The sequence below is a fragment of the Camellia sinensis genome, chromosome 3 (genome assembly GCF_055761805.1).
Source record: "Camellia sinensis isolate YWXY chromosome 3, ASM5576180v1, whole genome shotgun sequence".
Classification (NCBI taxonomy): domain Eukaryota; kingdom Viridiplantae; phylum Streptophyta; class Magnoliopsida; order Ericales; family Theaceae; genus Camellia; species Camellia sinensis.
In genome coordinates, this window is record NC_138963.1 from 51106159 (window position 1) to 51113076 (window position 6918).

General features: G+C 48.9%; 1 long non-coding RNA gene across 1 annotated transcript; it reads right to left on the reverse strand.

Moving 5' to 3' along the window:
• Positions 1–5547: 5547 nt before the first annotated feature.
• On the reverse strand, positions 5548–6342 carry LOC145820995 (uncharacterized). The gene is made up of 3 exons (XR_014363040.1): positions 6255–6342; positions 5964–6125; positions 5548–5870 (listed from the first exon to the last, which is right to left on the reverse strand). It is a non-coding gene; the product is annotated as an uncharacterized LOC145820995 (long non-coding RNA).
• Between the last annotated feature and the right edge of the window lie 576 nt (positions 6343–6918).

Consider the following 6918-nt stretch of genomic DNA (forward strand, 5'->3'; position numbering starts at 1 on the left):
TGACGGAGCGTCAAACCAGTATGGGTATGGGATAGGGGTGTTGCTGATAGCGCCTGATGATTCCCGTATTCCTTTAGCATTCAAGCTCCGGTTCAAAGTTTCCAACAATGAAGCAGAGTATGAGGCATGTATTGCTGGCCTGGAAGCAGCCCTGGAACTAGGGGCGAGACGGTTGGACGTCATTGGGGACTCGAACCTTGTTGTGTCTCAAGCAAAAGGAGATTGGAAAGTTAAGGAGGAAAGGATGATAATTTACCACCAAACCTTGGATCTGCTAATTCCTCGGTTCGAAAAGCTAAATTTCACCCACCTCGTAAGAGAGAACAACAGGTTTGCAGATTCATTAGCAACTGCGTCCAGTCATTATTGATCAGAAGTTCGTGCCAGCATACGAGTCAATTTCCGCCATAGATGAGGTTCAAGACGGCAACCCGTGGTATTACGACATCTGGAACTTCTTGGAAAAGGAGACATATCCACTAGGGGCAAATGCCAAAGATAAGATGGCTGTCAGAAGAATGGCTGCTCAGTTCGTTATCTGCGGGGGAAAGCCGTACAAAAGGGGTCATCTGGGAATGCATAAGCTCTGTGTAGAAGCTGAAGAGTCAAGACGCCTGATGGAAGCCATCCATGGGGGGAAGTGTGGTGCACACATGAATGGAGTAATGCTGGCCAGAAAGATCCTCAGATAGGGCTACTACTGGTCAACCATGGAGGAGGATTGTATTAGCTTTGTTCGGCGATGCCACAAGTGTCAAATTCATGCAAACCGCATGAATATCCCGCCGTCAAAACTGTACAACATGACTTCTCCATGGCCTTTTTCAGTCTGGGGAATTGATGTGATCGGAGCTGTTACCCCGAAAGGGTCAAACGGGCATGAGTTTATCCTAGTAGCGATAGATTATTTCACAAAGTGGGTCGAGGCCCAATCATACGCGGTGTTGAAGGCGTCGCACGTCGCAAAGTTCATCAGGAACAACATCATCTGTCGCTACGGGGTGCCAAACGAAATAATTTCAGATAATGGTTCCCACTTCAAGAAAGAAGTGATAGACTTGTTGGAGAAATACAATGTGGCTTTCCATAAGTCATCTACATACCGGCCGCAGACCAACGGAGCGGTTGAGGCCGCCAACAAGAATGTCAAGCATATACTGCAGAAGATGGTGGAAACCTATCGGGATTGGCCAGACAAGCTGCCATTTGCTCTGTGGGGCTACAGGACTTCAATCAGAACTTCTACTGGAGCAACTCCATATTCATTGGTCTATGGAATGGAGGCTGTTCTACCCATTGAGATTGAGGTTCCGTCATTACGAGTATTGGCTGAATGCCAGATAGCCGAAGCAGATTGGCAGCAAAGCAGATTCGAAGAACTCATGCTCTTTGATGAAAGAAGACTGAAAGCACTGTACCACATCCAAGGCTATCAACGAAGAATTGCCCGGGCTTTCAACAAGAAGGTTAAGTCCAGGAATCTGAAAGAAGGAGATTTGGTGCTCAAAGACAACCAAGCTCCCATCCACGACCCAAAGGGCAAGTTCAAACCTAATTGGACTGGTCCTTACATCATCAAAGCTATCTGGTCAGGTGGGGCTGTGGTTCTGATGGATCTAGATGGCTTGGAGTTCTCACAACCAATCAATATGGACAAGTTGAAGAAATACTATCCTTGAGAGGCTCGCTAGGCCGAAAACCCGAAAGGGCGACCTAGGAAAAATTCATAGCACAAAAAAAAATAATAAATAGAAAATATAAAAACTAAGCTCGCAAGGTTGAAAACCCGCAAAGGGCGGCCTTGGCAAAAGTTAGAGCGCAAAAGGAGAGTGAAAATACTCGAGTGAACCTTAGCCTGAACTACGTAAGGCTTGATTCCCATCTTTGGGAAACGTAGGCAACTTCATCTTGAAGTTCAGCCATAAACTTTTCCCCGATCAGCTCTGTCCATTTTGATCATCTCAGTCATCTTTATCCATCAGCATTTATCGTGATCTCCGGTATAGTGCTGTTCAGACTAGGGGCAACTTTCCGTTGCCACGACGGTGCAAAGTTACTCAGACAAGGGGCAACTTTCCGTTGCTTTGCAGTGCCGCATTGTTCTTCAGACTAGGGGCAACTTTCCAGTTGCAGGGATCTGGGGTTGTGCATTTCAGTGACGGATCTCCGGTATGTCCAATTTTGATCCACATCGAAAATAGTTTTGAAAAGTTTTAATAGAAGTTGACTTTGCTCAAATTAATCTTTTTACGACTAAGACCATTTTTGGACCAAAAACGGAAAATTTTCAGTACCATAACTTTCAATTTCATTGATTTCAAAACTGAGTTCTCCTGCTCTTGCATTACAATCGAGGTTGCTTTTTAGTACATTCATAAAGAAAACTTGAAAATGCTAAATAAGCAATAAATTTGGGGCATAGTTGAATCAAGTATCTCTGCGTCCCCTCCCAGAGCTGAATGGAGCATCTGATGCCAAGCTGGGCCCAATCTGTGCCTCCTCATTGAGCCAATCCACGCACTCATCGGACAAAGTACAACTGAAAGTGGAAGCAGGGGCCAGGAGCTCTCTAGTCCTCCATGCCGTGGCATATCGGGCAAGCTGTGCCCCCCGGATCGGGAAAGCGGCTGGGTACTCAATCCCCTCCGGTGGACAAGTCTGATCATGACCAAACTGACGCAAGAACCGGAACGGAAAATAGAATACGCAGTGGGTCAGACCAACCAATTGGATCCCAATCAGCCGGGACATACTATAGCTCATTGCCGGGAGGTTGAGCCAAGGACAACGCCAAGCAATGCCGTCTGCGGGCAAATTGCACATCCAATCGAACCACCACCTTTCGTCAAGAGCATTGACTAGGCGCTGCCGAAAGAAGTAGCCTCGAGCTGAATAGGCCAGACAAGAGTCCACAATCTGCAACTTGTCCATTAACCATACCTAGGGGAGGGATGGAAAATGAGAGAATAAAGAACAGAGAGATGTACGATGAGAGAAAAGTAAGACAAGGGTTTTGTGAGAAAAACCGAGCCTGAGGGTCGAGTGATGTGAGCAAATATATATCTGAGGTCGGGTGGGAAACATTACCTGCAGCAGCAGTGGACTCCCAGCAAACCTAGTCGCCTCCCGGCGATAGACAGAATCTAAGCCCATCAGTGTCTCGGCCAAGGTCATGGCAATACAGCTCTTTCCTTTTCTCAAACCTTGGGCGACTTCAATCAGGCGAATGCTAGCCCCGCCAAAGCCCGAGTAAAGCAGAAAGTGAGACAACAAACATAAGCAGATGGCGTGTTGCCGGAAACCCTGCCAATAATGGTTGCTGCGGTCACCAGCGTCGGAAAAACAATGGATCAAGCCGAGGATGTCCAGTTCCCCACTGCAGATCAGAGACCGAGCGTCATGCGCCGTGAGCCCACACATCCGCCCTAAAGCCTGATCGTGACCAAAACGGAGCTGGGGCAAGATCACTTCAGAGCATTCAGACTCCATCAAAACCTGAAAATCTTCGAAAGTGGGACATACCTCTTGGCCGCCAAAGCTAAAAACGTGCGTCACTGGATTCCAGAACCTTGCCGCGGCATGGAGAAAAGGAAGTTGTAGCGGAGTACGACTCAGCGTGAATAGTGCATTCAAACCGAAACCCCGAAAATTCAGCTTTTCCGAGCCATCTAGAGAAGAGATCCAAGATGTGACATTTTCTGCGAGAAACGCCTCTATCTTTGTCTAAAACTAAGATGAAATGAATGTTCCCGAAGTTGAGGCTTTTATAGAAGGAAAAACACTATTCACGGGGACACGTGTCGAAAATCTGGTGGCTGCAGGACTGAATGGCCGGCCAGCCACTTTTTCTGGCTGGCCAGCCATTTACTTTTTCAGAAATGGCCGGCCAGCTGTCTCTCTCCACCAAAAATGGCCGGCCGGCTCCCAGGGATGGTTGGCAATGCTGCAGTGTATCTCCCTGGCCCTGTTTTACCCTTCGAGGGAGAGTTCCAAGCATTTCCATGCAACGGGAAAGTCAAAGGCCTTTATCTCCCTCCGTTTCGGATGCGTTTCGATGCCCAGATTGTCAGAAGAACACTCTGTTGTTATTGAGTTTTGTTTATCGAGTTGTTGTTTTGCTTATCGAGTTGTTTGTCGAGCGGACGTGTTTTGTGTTTTTGAGTCTTTGCTCTCTGTTTAAGCAATGTTTGTTAAAATCTTGTTTATTTGCGTTGTTACATTTTGCTTATCGAGTTGTAAACTTTCTAAGGTCCTGTTATATCTTAGTAAGTTGAGTTGTTTAGTTTGTTGCGTCGGTTCACTACCTGACTTGGTGATTACACAATGCGCATTACCATTCAATTTCATTTTTGTGCAAAATAAAATGATGTGATACGATGCTAAAGTTTAAAATACAAACATCTCTTCAAAAGCTATTTCACTTCATCATGCTTTACAACAAACAAAGGTACAAGTTTTACAAAAAATAAAACTACCTAACAATGTGCAAAGTGCTATAAACTACTAGCAAAAAGAAAAATAAAGCAGGAAATAGCAGCATCAAAGTCCTCGGGAGTGGGAACGAGAAGCACTCCTCATCCTCTTCTGCGGGACAATATCCGCACCATCATCATCATCTGAGTCGGAGCCTCCCTCCTCAGCAGATGTCTCTGACTGACGATCGGTAGCCTCCTCCTCCTCAGCATCCTCCTCCTCATCAGGCTCCACCTCCACAACGTGAGCCCTGCGCCTGCGGACGGGCCCCCCTTGAGCTCCTCGAAAAGGCCTAGATGGCCCGGATCCTCGGGAAGGCCGAGATGGCCCCGCTCCCTGAAAAGGCCCAGATGGCCCAGCTCCCCAAGGAGGCCCAGGTGGCCTGGTCTGCGGCTGACCGGACCATGAAGGCATCTGAAAATAAAGAGTTCAATTCAAATACATCAGTCCGAATATATACATCAGATGCAGATACAAGCAAAGGCTACATGAAGTGGGTGCATGTTAATACAGTGTACAAGTGGGGTGTGTGTCAGATGTGCTCTACACAAATAGTCTATCGATGCAGTAGAAATCAGCATGTCATCAGAAGTATGATAAATGCCAGAAAATTGAAGGGTACCTGGATGCCCGCGACACACAACTGTGCCTCCCTACGCACGACCATGCCCTCGAGTGTGGCCACCAGTCCAACCACCTCCTCCATGTACCCTCGCGACGGCTGCAAAAATGAGCTCATAATCATCAGTGAACAGAAGAGTGTCTAAACATCTGAATGATGAATGAAAACAAGAGGAGCATACCGGCGGTGAGTCCGGATCAATGGCGTATCGATCACTGGGCATCAGAGGCTCTAGTGGAATCGGAGTCGGAGAGCTAGCCCCATACTGCCACGCCATCAACTCAGTAGGCATATCTGGCCATCCGGGATGGGGATGAACCGACGGAGCCGGAGGAACCGGTCTACTCCCACCTCTAGAGGTACCAGCCCTGCTAGTGGAAGGGGCATCTGTAGCCCGAGCCCGAGCCTGGTCCGAGGATGACATACCGGTAGGCCTCATCATCGGGATACGAGCTTCCGTCAATGGAGGCATCAAATATATGTGACGGTAAGTGGCGTAGTCCCCCTCCTCAATGTATAGTAAAGCATCAGTACCCAGCATGGCGCCGACTACCTCTGAGTACGAGAGCCTGTCAGCGGTCCGCATACTGGCTGGAGGTACTGCGGGAATATCCTGAGAAAGATACCCCCATACCTGGCGCAGAAAGCGCTCCCCCAGGAACCATACCCTGCCAACCGGCCCTTCGAGCAGGACCCTATACTGGGAGATGTCCGATGCTCCGGTATACTGAAGTCGGAGACCATCACCCAGGGACACCCAGGGCTACCATGTAATCTGCGGATGATGAATGCATAAACCAATCAGAAACCGAGAATATACAGAGCAAATCAAAGATGAGAATGAAAGGAACTGAAAGTTCTGAGGTACCTCTGAATGTCGCACAGTGTCGAAGTACTGTCGCAGGCGAAGGAGGGTCTCTCGAGGTCTCGGCCGGTGCGGGCCCTCGAATATCAATGAATATGGGGTCACGGGAATCCCTACCACCTCCAGCTCTGGGGCTAATGATGGGAAGTATACATAGACCCATAGCTGAGAAAAGCAATGCAGAATGTAAGTACGAAATGCTGAGAGCAAAATACAGACTGTAAAAGTGCGCTGTGTGTGTGTGATGTACAAGTAATGAGAAGCAGAAATGTAAATCAAGGGGACAGAAAGTACCTCCCAGGCTCTCCAGTAGCCGCAAAGCAAATCGCCTCGCCCGCGGGAGGTCGCGCTCATATAAAAGTAAAGGGTAGCCAGGCCGGCGCCACCCCAGTCATATCGATGGACCTGCGATAGGTCGACTAGAGCGCTCAGCAAATAAAGCCCAACTGTGTTCCCTCTGTCGGCAAACAGGGTAGTCCCGAAGAGGAACATAAGGAAACCACGGGCATACTACTCTGTCTCCTCGGGAGTCTCAGGCACCATCTCCGCCCGCCGGAAATGGGAGGAGAACCAAGTGTATCGGACTCTCCCAGAGACCCTATCAACAGGTGGGCGAGCCCCCAATAAATACATCCAGGCGGCCTCCCACTCACCCATATCCTCATCGTAGGGGATGGACCAACCTCCAACGTCAAGGCCGGTCAATACAGCGAAGTCAAAAGGGGTCATGGTCATGTCCCCGGTAGTAGAGAAATGAAAGGAGTTGGTGGTGTCCCACCATCTCTCTACCAAGGCTGCCATCAGTGTCCTCCTGGCAGGACAACGTGACAACCCGACGCAGAAAGGCCCGAATCCTGCCAAATCTACTAAGTCTCGGACGGCCTCCGGGAGCTCGGCATACCAGTCCCGCGCAATGGTGGAACCATACCCCCGCACACTGCGGGAGCAAACCTGCATT